The 16,730-nt window shown below is 43.2% G+C and overlaps 1 protein-coding gene across 10 annotated transcripts in view; it reads left to right on the forward strand.

Moving 5' to 3' along the window:
* Nucleotides 1-16,730, forward strand: part of elf1 (E74 like ETS transcription factor 1) — an 80,169-nt gene that overhangs the window by 8,673 nt on the left and 54,766 nt on the right. Inside the window, exon 2 of one of the 10 annotated variants that reach the window (XM_090198565.1) lies at nt 11,711-12,168. The exons of 6 other annotated variants lie outside the window; for them this stretch is intronic. The gene's annotated coding sequence lies outside the window, so the exon portion shown is untranslated. Of the gene's footprint in view, nt 1-11,710; nt 12,169-16,730 lie in introns of those variants that run through there. 3 more of the 10 variants (XM_021561489.3, XM_021561492.3, XM_090198563.1) reach the window with 3 other exon arrangements.

Raw genomic sequence — 16,730 nt, forward strand, 5'->3', positions numbered from 1 at the left:
CAGCAAAATATATTTTAGGCAAACCCTCCCTGTACCCAAAATAATAATGAAAACAAAGTGGATATTAGAGAGCATGTCTACCGTTTACCCTCACTTCTTGGAGAGATCAGAGCCTTAAATATGCAGTTTTAGAAACTGTTATTCGTCCTGTAAGCATTACATGGCAATGCAGGAATTTTGATAGCGGGCAGGGCTGCGGGCCAGAAGGTGTTTGGTTCACAGGTCACCATGGACAAGAGTAGGGGTGGAAAGATCTCCTTTATAGTAAAAGCATTGAATTAATCATCATCGTATTTGCAGGTCTAAAAAAAATAGCCTTTTATAAACATTTCATGCAGTTCTACTTCACTTTACATATTTTGTTTATTTTTTAATTTTTAATTTCACCTTTATTTAACCAGGTAGGCAAGTTGAGAACAAGTTCTCATTTACAATTGCGACCTGGCCAAGATAAAGCAAAGCAGTTCGACACATACAACGACACAGAGTTACACATGGAGTGAAACAAACATACAGTCAATAATACAGTAGAAACAAATCTATATACGATGTGAGCAAATGAGGTGAGATAAGGGAGGTAAAGGCAAAAAAAGGCCATGGTGGCAAAGTAAATACAATATAGCAAGTAAAACACTGAAATGGTAGATTTGCCAAAGTATAAATAAAAATAATGGGGTGCAAAGGAGCAAAATAAATAAATAAAATAAAATAAATTCAGTAGGGAAAGAGGTAGTTGTTTGGGCTAAATTATAGGTGGGCTATGTACAGGTGCAGTAATCTGTGAGCTGCTCTGACAGCTGGGGCTTAAAGCTAGTGAGGGAGATAAGTGTTTCCAGTTTCAGAGATTTTTGTAGTTCGTTCCAGTCATTGGCAGCAGAGAACTGGAAGGAGAGGCGGCCAAAGAAAGAATTGGTTTTGGGGGTGACCAGAGAGATATACCTGCTGGAGCGCGTGCTACAGGTGGGTGATGCTATGGTGACCATAGAGCTGAGATAAGGGGGGACTTTACCTAGCAGGGTCTTGTAGATGACATGGAGCCAGTGGATTTGGCGACGAGTATGAAGCGAGAGCCAGCCAACGAGAGTGTACAGGTTGCAATGGTGGGTAGTATATGGGGCTTTAGTGACAAAACGGATGGCACTGTGATAGACTGCATCCAATTTGTTGAGTAGGGTATTGGAGGCTATTTTGTAAATGACATCTCCGAAGTCGACGATTGGTAGGATGGTCAGTTTTACAAGGGTATGTTTGGCAGCATGAGTGAAGGATGCTTTGTTGCGAAATAGGATGCCAATTCTATAATTGGCATCCTATAATTCTCTAGAATCTATAATTCTACAAACTTTGGATTGGAGATGTTTGATGTGGTTCTGGAAGGAGAGTTTACAGTCTAACCAGACACCTAGGTATTTGTAGTTGTCCACGTATTCTAAGTCAGAGTCGTCCAGAGTAGTGATGTTGGACAGGCAGGCAGGTGCAGGCAGCGATCGGTTGAAGAGCATGTATTTAGTTTTACTTGTATTTAAGAGCAATTGGAGACCACGGAAGGAGAGTTGTATGGCATTGAAGCTTGCCTGGAGGGTTGTTAACACAGTGTCCAAAGAAGGGCCAGAAGTATACAGAATGGTGTCGACTGCGTAGAGGTGGATCAGAGACTCACCAGCAGCAAGAGCGACATCATTGATGTATACAGAGAAGAGAGTCGGTCCAAGAATTGAACCCTGTGGCACCCCCATAGAAACTGCCAGAGGTCCGGACAGCAGACCCTCCGATTTGACACACTGAACTCTATCAGAGAAGTGGTTGGTGAACCAGGCGAGGCAATCATTTGAGAAACCAAGGCTGTCGAGTCTGCCGATGAGGATGTGGTGATTGACAGAGTCGAAAGCCTTGGCCAGATCAATGAATACGGCTGCACAGTAATGTTTCTTATCGATGGCGGTTAAGATATCGTTTAGGACCTTGAGCGTGGCTGAGGTGCACCCATGACCAGCTCTGAAACCAGATTCCATAGCAGAGAGGGTATGGTGAGATTTGAAATGGTCGGTAATCTGTTTGTTGACTTGGCTTTCAAAGACCTTAGAAAGCATAGATATAGGTCTGTAGCAGTTTGGGTCAAGAGTGTCCCCCCCTTTGAAGAGGGGGATGACCGCAGCTGCTTTCCAATCTTTGGGAATCTCAGACGACACGAAAGAGAGGTTGAACAGGCTAGTAATAGGGGTGGCAACAATTTCTGCAGCAAATTTTAGAAAGAAAGGGTCCAGATTGTCTAGCCCGGCTGATTTGTAGGGGTCCAGATTTTGTAGCTCTTTCAGAACATCAGCTGACTATTTGGCAGAAGGAGAAATGGGGAAGGCTTGGGCGAGTTGCTGTGGGGGGTGCAGTGCTGTTGACCGTGATAGGGGTAGCCAGGTGGAAAGCATGGCCAGCCGTAGAAAAATGCTTATTGAAATTCTCAATTATAGTGGATTTATCAGTGGTGACAGTGTTTCCTATCTTCAGTGTAGTGGGCAGCTGGGAGGAGGTGTTCTTGTTCTCCATGGACTTTACAGTGTCCCAGAACTTTTTTGAGTTAGTGTTGCAGGAGGCAAATTTCTGCTTGAAAAAGCTAGCCTTGGCTTTTCTAACTGCCTGTGTGTAATGGTTTCTAGCTTCCCTGAAAAGCTGCATATCACGGGGGCTGTTCGATGCTAATGCAGAACGCCATAGGATGTTTTTGTGTTGGTTAAGGGGAGAACCAAGGGCTATATCTGTTCCTGGTTCTAAATTTCTTGAATGGGGCATGCTTATTTAAGATGGTTACGAAGGCATTTAAAAAAAAATAACCAGGCATCCTCTACTGACGGGATGAGATCAATATCCTTCCAGGATACCCCGGCCAGGTCGATTAGAAAGGCCTGCTCGCTGAAGTGTTTCAGGGAGCGTTTGACAGTGATGAGTGGTGCCCGTTTGACCGCTGACCCATTACGGATGCAGGCAATGAGGCAGTGATCGCTGAGATGTTGGTTGAAGACAGCAGAGGTGTTTTTAGAGGGCAAGTTGGTTAGGATGATATCTATGAGGGTGCCCGTGTTTACAGCTTTGGGGAGGTAACTGGTAGGTCCATTGATAATTTGTGTGAGGTTGAGGGCATCAAGTTTAGATTGTAGGATGGCTCGGGTGTTAAGCATGTTCCAGTTTAGGTCGCCTAGCAGCACGAGCTCTGAAGATAGATGGGGGGCAATCAGTTCACATATGGTGTCCAGAGCACAGCTGGGGGCAGAGGGTGGTCTATAGCAGGCGGCAACGGTGAGAGACTTGTTTTTAGAGAGGTGGATTTTTAAAAGTAGTCGGTTATTGTTATTATGTCCGTTGGTCCTGTGAGTACCTGTGTTTCGGCTTTCGTGCTGCGTGTCCTGTGCAATTGTTATTACGGGTCCCCGTGCCTTTCATGGCATGTTGTGTAAATTGGGTGGAGTATTAAAAAACCCTATTACGGATTCCTGTGCCTGTCTCCGATCCTTATACAACGTGACAAACATTTTTGTTTTTAATAAAATCTATTCTAGTAGTAGCAAGCTATCAAAGTTGACATCCGGTCCTCATCTTCACGCGCTCCTTCTCAAACTGAACAGAACACAGGCTATAGGCTAGTCCACTCGCAAGATAGTGAATTTTTGGGACTAGGCCTAATCAACAATTATTTTCTGAAGAAGCCTACACAGCACAGCCATTGGTTAGGCAGCACACAATAGTTTTGGATCAGCAAGAGCAGAGCAGGCCGGGGCTCAAGGTTGGAATATCCATTGGCGTGTGTAATGCAGCCCAGTTTTATTTACCCCATCCCAGCAGATATCTTAGAAATATAACTTTGCACTGTGCTTCTCCGAGCATGCACTTCGTAGCCTATAGGCTATGGATAATTTGATTGAGACCACACTAAATAGCCCATAGGCGCACTTGATATTGTGTGCCCAGTGGAGAATCAGAGATGAGGGGTGGCATCAGGCACACATCGATATATAACCTAATAAGCAACTAATTCTGAGAAACACTGATAAATATTGATGTTTCATTAATTACAAATTGCATGACCCTCCCCTGTACTAGATTTAAAACATATTAAACCCTGCCCTTGACTGAAACTGAAAAAGCATGACCCTCCCCATTTTCCTCCAAGTAACCATTCTGTACATTTCTATCCATTCCTTATGATATTTTCTTATGGTCTTCAATCAGGCCTTTGATTCAGTTCTATACTATTTTCATAGAACTGAGATAAGATGTACTGTACTCCACTGGTCTGGTTACACATCCACCGTAGTTGCTGGAACTGCGCTGAAAGACAGGGCATTTGATTTTTTTTCATGGGACCTCCAATGTGTGCACATTTTTTTAAATGGGTTTTTATAGTAAAATGTATTACATTTCAATGTGGCATAAACACCAGTCATGATACTTTCATCTGATTCCCAAACAAATCACTCAATAGGTGATGCGCGAGTTTCAAGTTTGGGGAAGCTTACAATTTAAAACCATTTATGCCGATCTGTGTGCCAGTTATGATTTTCATATGCATATTTTCGTGGAACAGTTTCATTTCAAAACTAACATATTATTTTCTCAATCGTTGTCATTCACTTAATAGTAAAAGTCTGAATTAAAATGCTAAAAATCTAAAAGGTAAAATTCAACTAATGCCATATGGACACATTGATACATCGTGATCCATTGGCAGTTTAAGACTCAGATTGCCTATAGGCCAATGCAGGAGTAGGCCTATCACTTTTATTGTCAACTAAGTAAAAATACATAAAGTTGACAAATATCCTGATGAAAATTCAGGTTCTTGTAATCGCATTCATCTCTATACTCCACCTGTCTGCCTCCCTTTCTATAGGTCTTGAACTATCGTGCACATGGTATCAAATCAATCAACTGGGTCTGGCCTGAAGTTGCTGCTAGTGAACCTGCAATATTGTATCAACTAGCCTATTCCAGGCCCTACCCTGAGAGTTTCCCATGTCAGTGAGCTTGGGACAGACAGCTGTTTTGGGGAAAAGTTTTCAGGTATTTTACTATGTTTCCACTTGATATATGGGATAATCAGATCATGATATTTTGCTCATTCACTCCGAGGCTTGGTGATTATTGAGGGGGAGAGTGTTGTAAAGATTTTTAATATAGGATTGAGAAACTAGTATAGTATGCAATGGATGTTAATAAAAACAGACTTCGTTGACTTACTGTGTGAGGTAAAGAAAAAATTACTGAGAAATTCAGCTTATTAGTGGTGGATGCGGATGAGCAGGGACCCTGACAAAAAGAAACCAGACATCCCTAAATGGGCACTTTCCTACATTTGCGTGCAGCAGGCCAGGTACTTCTATGCGTGCTCAGGTGTGCATGCTCCCAGGACAGAGAAATATGCTCATTGCTCACATGGACCACTCCAAACAACACAAAAATGTAAAAATTGACAAAACTCGTAAATGATGGTCATGAAATGAACCAAAACTTGTTTGTCGCAAGTGTAGCAGGTTTTGAAGTCTGCAAACAACATTTCCACTCTGAGAATGAGAACGGTAAATTACTATAATTAATATATGTATTAACAGAAATTCATGTAACCAAATGATGGAGATTAATGGTACATTTACTACTGTTCACATATGTAATAGGGAATTGATCAAAATAAACAAAGGGCAATCAATTCACACATTGAAACAATGAATGTGCAAGAATTGGTGCGAGACAGCTGAGTCATTCTGGAAAGCTGAGCACATGCATTCTGAAGAGAGCCACACCCATATCTTCGCCACACCCCTCTTCTTGAGTCAACATTTTTTATTATACTCAAGACCAGTGGCGTCCCATCATTCAGGACAGAGCCTCACCTGTGTTGAGCCACACATTTTTAAAAAATATATATATATATATATATATATTTATATACTACTGTTCAAAAGGTTGGAGTCACAATTTCCTCGTTTTTGAAAGAAAAGTAAAAAATGTTGTCCATTAAAATAATATAAAATACAGTGTAGACATTGTTAATGTTGTAAATGACAATTGTAGCTGAAAACGGCTGATTTGTTTTATAGAATATCTACAGAGACGTACAGAGGCCCATTATCAGCAACCATCACTCCTGTGTTCCAATGGCACGTTGTGTTAGCTAATCCAAGTTTATCATTTAGAAGGCTAATTGATCATTAAAAAACCCTTTTGCAATTATGTTAGCACAGCTGAAAACTGCTGTACTGATTAAAGATGCAAAAAAACTGGCCTTCTTTAGATTAGTTGAGTATCTGGAGCATAAACATTTGTGGGTTTGATTATAGGCTCAAAATGGCTAGAAACAAATAACTTTCTTCTGAAACTCATCAGTCTATTCTTGTTCTGAGAAATGAAGGCTATTCCATGTGAGAAATTGCCAAGAAACTGAAGATCTTGTACAACGCTGTGTCCTACTCCTTTTGCAGAACATTGCAAACGGTCTCTAACCAAAATAGAAAGAGGAGTGTGAGGCCCTGGTGCACAACTGAGCAAGAGGACAAGTACATTAGAGTGTCTAGTTTGAGAAACAGACTCCTCACAAGTCCTCAACTGCTTCATTAAATAGTACCCGCAAAACACCAGTCTCAACGTCAACAGTGAAGAGGCGGCTCCGGGATGCTGGCCTTCTAGGCAGAGTTCCTCTGTCCAGTGTCTGTGTTATTTTGCCCATCTTAATCTTTTATTTTTATTGGTCAGTCTGAGATATGGCTTTTTCTTTGCAACTCTGCCTAGAAGGCCAGCATCCCGAGGCTGAATGAACTGTTTCGCTGCCAGACAAGGCTCCGCTGATAGCCAGGTGTAGCAGTGGTAAGGTGTTGGGACTGCTGTTGGGACTCTGCTGTTGGGACAGCTTTATCTAGGCTCTAACAGTTTGCGGGCACTGTTTGTCACCATTATAGTGCAATTAATGTATTTTTTTTTGTATTGTGTTGTGTAGTGGCTTTTCTGGCATGCATCGCACATTTTTTTTTTTGCCCAACCAAAATTTACAAACTAAAATCTCCACTGCTCAAGACACATTATCTTCACACATATTTTAGATGCTTTTCACTGACAGCAGCGAACTCAATAATCAGCTGGGCCTATTCCCACGTTCTGCCCAAATTGCAGGCTTCCCAAATCGGAATAGGCCTATGCACTTGTGTTTGAAACAATCCACAGCAAACATTTTTAGAAGCCAATGATCCTCTGCGGATAAGTCATGCTCTCTGGTGAAGTATTTCAATGATTTTATTTAGACAGGAGTAATTATATAATTTGGGCAAAATATCATTTTACTTTAGGGGAAGCCAGTATCCACCAACCTTCCTTTCCAATTCACAAGTAGCTGAAACCAGACATCTGTATATAATGACGAGATGCTCATGTCAACTGTAAGCGGGCTGTCATGTTCCTTTCACTGAGGAGTGGCTTCCGTCTGGCCACTCTACCATAAAGGCGTGATTGGTGGAGTGCTGCAGAGATGGTTGTCCTTCTGGAAGATTCTCCCATCTCCACAGAGGAACTCTGGAGCTCTGTCAGAATGACCATCGGGTTGTTTGTCACCTCGCTGACCAAGGCCCTTCTCCCCCGATTGCTCAGTTTGGCTGGGCAGCCAGCTCTAGGAAGAGTCTTGGTGGATCCACACTTCTTCCATTTAAGAATGATGAAGGCCTTGGGAACCTTCAATGCTGCAGAAATGTTTTGGTACCCTTCCATAGATCTGTGCCTCGACACAATCTTGTCTCTGAGCTTTACGGACAATTCCTTCGACCTCATGACTTGGTTTTTGCTCTTTAGAACCTTATATAGACAGGTGTGTGCCTTTCCAAATCATGTCCAATCAATTGAATTTACCACAGGTGGACTCCAATCAAGTTGTAGAAACATCTCAAGGATGATCAATGGAAACAGGATGCACCTGAGCTCAATTTCAAGTCTCATAGCAAAGGGTCTGAATACTTATGTAAATAAGGTATTTATTTTTTAAATTGTAAATACATTTGCAAAAATGTCTAAAAACCTATTTTTTCTTTGTCATTATGGGGCATTGTGTGTGGATTGATGAGGGAAGAAAACAATGTAATACATTTTTGAATAAGTCTGTAACGTAACAAAATGTCTACAAAGTCAAGGGGTCTGAATACTTTCCGAATGCACTCTATATGACTCTTAGCTGTCTTTATTTTTAGGCTATAAAGTAAAGGTGTGTCTCTTCACTTAGTCAGCGAGGTCACATGGTTGAGTTCTGCAAACATCAAGGTTGCAGCTCTCTCTCTAACCCTCCACAAGGGTAGGGTATGAGAGAGCCCTTTTCTGTCTTGACTTGATGGCCGTTTTGGCTTACTTTTACCCCAAAATAGTTTCTTTGGACTTTGAAACTTTTTATTTAATTTGTAGCTTTTCTGTTTGTCGCTTTTCCCCTATGGCCTTTCTGTTTCTGTATCTATTTCAAGTCCTTTATTAAATGATTGTGCTCGTTTAGCCACTTAAATATAAAATATGGCACACATCTCTTTCACACGCTAATAAGATAACAAACACTCACAGGATTGATATTGTGGCCCTATATCAACCTTTGATACTTTTCTCCCCTCCAAGGCGAAAGTACAGCCAGATCCTAGATTTGGTCCATGTAATAATGGCCTACAGCTGAACATTGAAGCTGAAAATAACCACCAGAGACAGTGACAGCGACCCATAAGTCCTCTAAGTTGTAGAGATGGAATGTCATAGTTTCTGAGGCCTATATCCGCCGAGCTGTCATCTTATTCCCTCTGCAGATAAAAGGGACTGCAGTGGGGGATGAGGTGGTCTTCAGCATGGGCACTGGCAGAAAGTGGAACAAAATGTGCTCCTTAGTATTCCTTAATGAAACAGCTGGAGAGGATAATGGAGTGCTGCTATCTGTGTCAACCACAAGTGTCTATTGAACCTGCCCTCTCATCTGTTTGCTTTTCTCTCCTTTTGACATTTTTGTCAGCAAAGTCAATGATCCTGCCACCCGTTACTAGTGTGTTGATTTGTTTTTTGCAAATGACTGCAATTAACAGCCGATTAAAAGGCGAGGCAATTTTCTGCTCTCTGAACTGGGGTCTTTGTTGGGGGGCTGTTAATAGGAAACGGAGAGCTGGGACTCCCAGAAGTACTTCAGATACCAATCAAAGCTGTAGTATCAAGCCCCAGGAAAAGCGATGTTGCCATCAAAAAGCCTCATTGAAAAGGTTATTGTGGACCCGTGGGAGAAAAAAAATCTTAATTGACATGATTACACTGGCCATGTGGTCTGAATATACTGCCATTCTGCCTCTCCTCACCAGAAAGAGCCACACAACCAGGCTCTGAGAAGAAAAAAACATGCACCACCACACACTATTTAGGAGTAAATAATCAGCACATCCACACTATTTACAGGTCAATAATCAGCACATCCACACTATTTACTGGTCAATAGTCAGCACATCCACACTATTTAGGAGTAAATAATCAGCACATCCACACTATTTACTGGTCAATAGTCAGCACATCCACACTATTTACTGGTCAATAGTCAGCACATCCACACTATTTACTGGTCAATAGTCAGCACATCCACGCTATTTACTGGTCAATAATCAGCACATCCACACTATTTACTGGTCAATAGTCAGCACATCCACACTATTTACTGGTCAATAATCAGCACATCCACACTATTTACTGGTCAATAGTCAGCACATCCACACTATTTACTGGTCAATAATCAGCACATCCACACTATTTACTGGTCAATAGTCAGCACATCCACACTATTTACTGGTCAATAATCAGCACATCCACACTATTTACTGGTCAATAATCAGCACATCCACACTATTTACTGGTCAATAATCAGCACATCCAAACTATTTACAGGTCAATAATCAGCACATCCACACTATTTACTGGTCAATAATCAGCACATCCACGCTATTTACTGGTCAATAGTCTGCACATCCACACTATTTACTGGTCAATAATCAGCACATCCACAGTATTTACAGGTTAATAATCAGCTCATCCACACTATGAATGAGTTACCAGTGTGTGTGTGTGCGTGTGTGTATGTGCGTACGTGTGCGTGTGTGTATGTGTGTGGTCTTGTGTGTGACTTGGTGTGTATAAATCTCTCACCATCTAACAACCCTGGGTCTTTAAGACTGGAGTCAGACGGTGTAGAGGACTAGAGGGCTGCTTGGACTTCTCCTGAATGCGTCTGATCTGGGGCTGTGTAGTGGACACGCAGTATTTCCAGGGGTGGTGATAAATGGGGGTTGTTTGGTTTACTTGCTCTGTTCGAAGCAATTTCTCTCTTCTGTGCCGAAGTGGTCCTAACCTGGGCCAGCCTGAGTAAAAACTGCCATTCCTGATTGGTCTCAGATTGGGGTTAGTGAAAAGGTGACCACATCAAATGCAACTCCTTTTACTGAAAATGTAGCTGAGATGTCACACACAAACACACACACACACACACACACACATACACATACACACCAGTGGAGGCTGGTGGAAGGAGCTTTAGGACTATAGGCTCATTGTAACGGCTGGAATGGAATAAATGAAACGGTATCAAACAGATAAAACATATGGAAACCACATTTGACTCCATTCCATTTACTCCATTCCAGCCATTACAATGAGCCTGTACTCCTATAGCTCCTCCCACCAGCCTTCACTGACACACACACACACACACACACACACAGCTACGCCACAGAACTACTCAGCTTCCTGTTTGTCAGTCGAATTGTGTCGATAAAGATGCTATCTAAAGACACGTGATGTAACAGCCCTGAACACAGGATGAGGTGGGGGATGGTGGTGCCCCAGTGGCAGATTTACATTAATTGGCTCTTCAGGCCTTTTCAGCTGAATGGGCAGGTGTGTGTGTGTCTTTGTCTCTGTCTGTGTGTGAACACGAGTATGCACATTATCAGGCAAACAGGAGAAGCTAACATGGATAATCCTGCTCTTGGAATAGTAATACATCCAGTGTTGGCTGTGACAGCTGTACACCTGTTAGCTCGTGTTTGATTGTGTTGGTTGCTTATGGGGGAGCATGTGATGAGAGCTGCAGACAGTATGGCCACTAATATACATCAGCGGTATATCATCCAGGTGGGGTTTAGGGGGAGGAGGGGGGTCTATAGAAACACCTGTGCTGAGGCATTAGCTAAGACCAGTAGCCTGCCTTTGATGTCAAAGTGCGGTCAGGTGAGACTGCTTTGTCTTTATAGCCCACTATGCTGGTACCTCCCACTGAAGTCACATATAAAGCTGGTTTTATGGGGCTTCTATTGGCTCAAGAGCCACTCCTCTGGATTTACCTCTGACTCTCCTTTGCTTTACCTAAATGACCTCACACCTCACAACCCTCTAATGAACACTTAATGATGAAAATGTTCCTGTATTCTTCTGACACATTTTTACAACCCAGTGTTTCTCAGGTCTTCCATTTACTGATTTTAACCACCAAGACGAGACTGCTCTATAGTGCTCGGTCAAAGTCCAAGTGTCCTCAACCAATGGTAAACTGAACTATGCATTTACAGCACCCAACTCCCTCCCCAGCACTCCTCCGCAGAAGAAACCAGTCTGTTGTCTTTCACATTGCTCAAGGTGTGGCCTGCTGGTTGATACGTCCCGCTCTCCCCTCCCCACGTCTGACCCACAGCCAATCCCCAACACCTGCCGCGACTCACCTGAAAGGATTTGCATACAGGGCCCACCCTGGTTCGTGATTGGCCAGGTGCAGCCACACTGCCTGAGGACTCCCCCACCAATGGCTGTCCTGCTGTGTGACTCACAGGGAGAGCCAGGGCAAGTTGCTTCACTACACTTCTCCTTTTTTTTTTTTTTACATTTTCAACAGCAGCCATTGCCTCGCTTTCTCTTCTTCTCCTTTTCAGTTTAGTTTTATCGCTGTGAGTGGGAGAGGTAAAGGGCAGGTCAGTGTTCCACACCTCCTGTACCGCGCTGGGTCCCGCTGCTCTCTGGAGGCACACCCTTACTTGGATTATTTTTCTTTCATTGCAGTTGTCTTGGTTTCCCCCTGTGTTTTTAAGTCATTCAGATCTGTCACTTGTTCCACTGTTAACATGGAGTCCGACACATAAGCCCTGTGTCTTTGAGGTTAGTGACTGCAGTATTTTTGTTTCTTTATGGGTAAATAGTTGGTTCAAACCAAATAGAGTTGTTTATATGGGTCATGTATTTAACATTGTATGTGTTCCTCATTTGTTTTCTATATTTGCGAATGTGTCACGAGAAAAGCAGAAGTACGACTTGCACAAATATAAATCGAGAAACAAAAAAGTTCATGTTGATACAATTAAAGATATTCTCCAGTACTTTTGTATACTTTATAGCCAGTAGTTCTGAAAGTATCTCCCATGAGCCAAAAGTGCTCCACGAAAATGGTGTACTACGTGATACGTGCACCACGTCATCTCTCTCTCTCTCTGGTGAGGGGCTGAAGCTCATTGGCTGAAACTAATTGCTAGTTAGTTTATCATTGTCACTTGTCATCGTTGTTGTTTTGCTTTAGAGTCATTGCCATATATGGCGTGCTTTAGCAAGGGAGGGTACTGTAACCAAGCCCCCTGCCCCCTAGTCCAAGCCCCGTAACCAAGCCCCCTGACCCCGAGACCAAGCCCCCTGACCTCGAGACCAAGCCCCCTGACCCCGAGACCAAGTCCCCTGACCCCGAGACCAACCCCACTGACCCGGAGACCAAGCCCCCTGATCTAGCCCCCCTGACCCTGAGACCAAGCCCTCTGACCACGAGACCAAGCCCCCTGACCACGAGACCAAGCCCCCTGACCAAGCCCACGTGAGCGTTTACAGTTGGTCATGGTGTAGAAATACTTGTAATTCTCTTTCATGGGAACTCTCAGTAGACCATAAATTTGAAAAGGTTATACATTTTTGCTAACTCTGCTTTGGCCCGGCGCTAGCCTACCTCTAAAATAATAAGTAATTAATTAAATAGTATCTAGATTCTAGAATGTGCTTCTCTCCACACCCAGTTGCACGGTCAGGTAAGGTTCTGTTTGATTTCAGGCTTGCTTATCAGGAACTGATCAGGCCACCGGAGCCCTGCATGAATGTTGATCTTCCTGTAAGGCAGAGGAGGATCAGCAGGTATTCGTTGCGACTCATAGTGGATGACAAACAAACTGGTGTTGTGCTACCATTATCTCCTAAGCAGTTCACATCTCAACATGCTATTCTCACATGAATGGTTTTTGTAGAGTTACCTTTGGCGTGCCTAGTTGTGGTAGGTTTCGGTTGCTAAAAGTTGCAGCAGAGATAAAATCATGGTTCCTGTTTCACCAGAAACATGCTCTGCACTGACAAACTTTATTGAGGTTGGCAGTTAAAAATGTATCTGAAAACTCTCAAAACAAAGTGACCCCATAGTTTTTGTTGTAGAGATCCATCAGACCTCGAAAGACCCAAAATAAAGCACTTTCACTCAATGTTGGCTCAATGATCTCCTCACATATCATTGGAGAAGCTTACACTCTGTCTCGTAAACCTAGTGATACTGTATCAAATCAGCCCTCTGTGGTTGTTAGTTATGAGGTCACTGTTTAGGTCAGCAGGGCCTACACCTGGAAAATGTTGCATTCAACCAATGCTTTACACACTTTTAATATCATGAGTCAATAACCCGGTTTTAACATTGGTGAATTGCTAAGTTGTACCCCATAGCTATTCCCAGTTTGCATCTGAGCTAACTTTGTAATCATGCTTTGTGCCCACCCTGGCCTCTTGATTTGGCTTGTAAATGAGGCACAGTACCTGAGGTTTGGCCATGAAGTGAGAGAAACACAACACTCCCATTGTTGACCTATTGAGTGGCTGTAGAGAGGGGCCTAGTTTCTGTCACAAGGGAGGGAGTGGCAGAGAGGTGAAGAGAGGGAGGAACGGAGGGAGGGGAGCAGTAGTATCAGGTTGGCTCCTCACACAATACAGAGTCAACAAGTCTTAGCCTGTAATTAGATCATTTGGCCTGGCTGAGGAAGAGGAGTAGGGGTGGATTTAATCAGCCCAGGCTTGACATGCCCTCATATGGAACAGTACAGGGTTGGGTCTGTTCTGGCTCACATTTTCTCCCTTCACAATCCAGCCTGTAGTTGACATTGAATGACAGAGGGCGGCAGTTTGTTCAAGCTGTTTCGCAGTTGATGGGTAAATAAGCAGATTCTGTGGCCTGCTGGCTTGTCAGTCTTGTTGCTATGACATGTTAACAAAAAAAAGTTCTCATGTAGATGGTGCTTTCAAGACAACTGGGAACTCGGGGGGGGGGGGGGGAAATGTGGTAAAATCATGACGTCAGTAATCTTCAGTCAGAGCTCTAGAAAGATGCCCGAGTTCCCGACTTGGAATTCTGAGTTGGATGACCGTTCCAAATGATTTTTCCCAGTCGGTACTCGTTTTTTTCCCAGAGTTCCCAGTTGTCTTGAACCCACTGAAGTCGGAAGTCAGAGATTTCCCGAGTTTCCAGTTTTTTTTTTACACGGCATGTGTCTCAGGTGACCTCTGGTAACGGGTGACATGATCTCAGGTAACGGCAGTGACAGGAACCTGTTTGGGTGGGTAATTCTAGGTTGGGTTGTGGTCCCTTCTTTCTTTTGTTGTTAGGGGCTTTCACACACATCTGAGGCCTGAGTGATGGGAAAATTGGCTGTAACAAGTCACAATGTGCTCGAGGTGATCTGAATTCTACACCTCTGGTTTGAAACTCTGCCCCTCCTTTATTGTGGGGGATGCTGCAGGCTCAAGCTAGCCAGAGACCGATGGAGACATACATGGACCCATTCAATATCAATAGCCTTCATGTTGATGGAAAAAATGGTATACAGTAACTATGTGTTTGACTGTTCATTCTAAAAGTGCAGGGATCCCGAGTGGCGCAGCAGTCTAAGGCACTGCATCTAAGTTCAAGAGGTGTCACTACAGTCCCTGGTTCAAATCCAGGCTATATCTCATCTGGACATGATTGGGAGTCCCAGTATTGTCCGGGTTTGGCCGGGGTAGGCCGTCATTGTAAATAAGAATTTGTTCTTAAATGACTTGCCTAGTTAAATAAAGGTAAAATAACAAAATTGGTCACATTTAAAAGATCTAGTGCGCTGTGTTGCCTGGCTGAGGGTCCTTTGAGTTGATCCAGAGGTGGATTTGCATTGCGTTTCCATACTTGTCTCTCCATTTCCATTGAGTAAAGCACAGCTCTCCCAATGTTGCAACTGTCTGAGACTCACACAAACAAGTTGAGACTTGCAAACCATTGTTCTGAGGTACAGGGGGAACCAGAAATACAAGCTGGGTGTCTCAATACTGGAAGCAGAAACATAGGGCAAGATTTCTGCTCACACCAGAATCAGAAAACCTGAGAAAGGAGATGATGATGCTGATGTGATCTTGTTAGCTCACTATGTGAGCTATCTCTAAAGCTCAAAATGGAACTGTGCAAAGTTGTCATCAAGGCAAAGGGTAGCTACTTTGAAGAAACTCAAATATAAAATATATTTTGTTTTGTTTAACACTCTTTTGGTTACTACATTATTATATGTGTTATTTCATAGTTTTGATGTATTCATTATTATTCTACAATGTAGAAAATAGTAAAAATAAAGAAAAACCCTGGAATGAGTAGGTGTGACTGGTACTGTATGTCTCTGATGAGGTCCATCTGGTTAACATTCAGCTCCACATTACTAATTATTTTAACTTGCACAGGCCATTCAGTATTTGGATTCAAGTCACTGGTACTTTGGTGACTGAGAAAGTATTTTTTTAACTTTCAACTTTGGGCTGGATGTGTCAATGTGTAGTTCATACATGCATAATCTATGAGCAGAATGACTGTCTTACTTCAATTAGCCAATTTTCCTGAAGCTTTGCCATGCCATTTTCCCTACATTTCCCCCCACGCAGGCCAGCCCCCTAGCAATTTGAGTTCTAGCCAATGAGCTTTAGCCCCTCGCATTTGAGTGACCGTTAGCAAGAGGCCTGCCCAGCGTTATCCAATGAGGTTGCAGAGCGGGCATAACGGCTCAGTGGACACAGAAAAAAGAGAGATAGCAATGACGTGGTGCACCTATCTGTACATATGCGACGTAGTAAGCTATTTTCGGGGACCACTTTTGGCTCGTGTGTGCTACTTTCAGAAATACTGGCTAAAAAGTATACAAATGTACCGGCAAATTTTTTAATATCTGCATGATTATCATCCTTATTTCAAGTGACTTACAAAGAATCAAGCTAGTCAGTCTCTCAGGCTGGTTTGGTTTGTGAACCAGGGAGACCAAGACCATGTGACCACACATCTAAATCATGTTTGGGGGACACGCTCCCGTCTACCTCCCTAAGTCTCTTTGTCCTCAGCCTCACTGGATCATTAGCCAGCTCCATTATCTCCCCCCTATCCCTCCCTCCTTCCTTCCCACACTAGCCTTGTGGAGTGGGCAGTTGTGCCCGACTCTCACCACCATGCCCCCCAGGAAGCTTGTTGTGGTAATAAAATAAGTCATTTTCCGGGGGAAGAGAGAGTCGTTTGTGGTGAAGATCAGATCACACCTTCCTATTGATAACGTTCCCGGTTATTCAACATCAGGACTGTGAGCTGAGGGGGCGGAATCTTTCCAACTCTGTGAGTAGGGTTGGTAGTGTCAATCAAATATCAT

The sequence above is a fragment of the Oncorhynchus mykiss genome, chromosome 14 (assembly GCF_057628025.1).
Source record: "Oncorhynchus mykiss isolate SJ-2025 chromosome 14, ASM5762802v1, whole genome shotgun sequence".
NCBI lineage: Eukaryota > Metazoa > Chordata > Actinopteri > Salmoniformes > Salmonidae > Oncorhynchus > Oncorhynchus mykiss.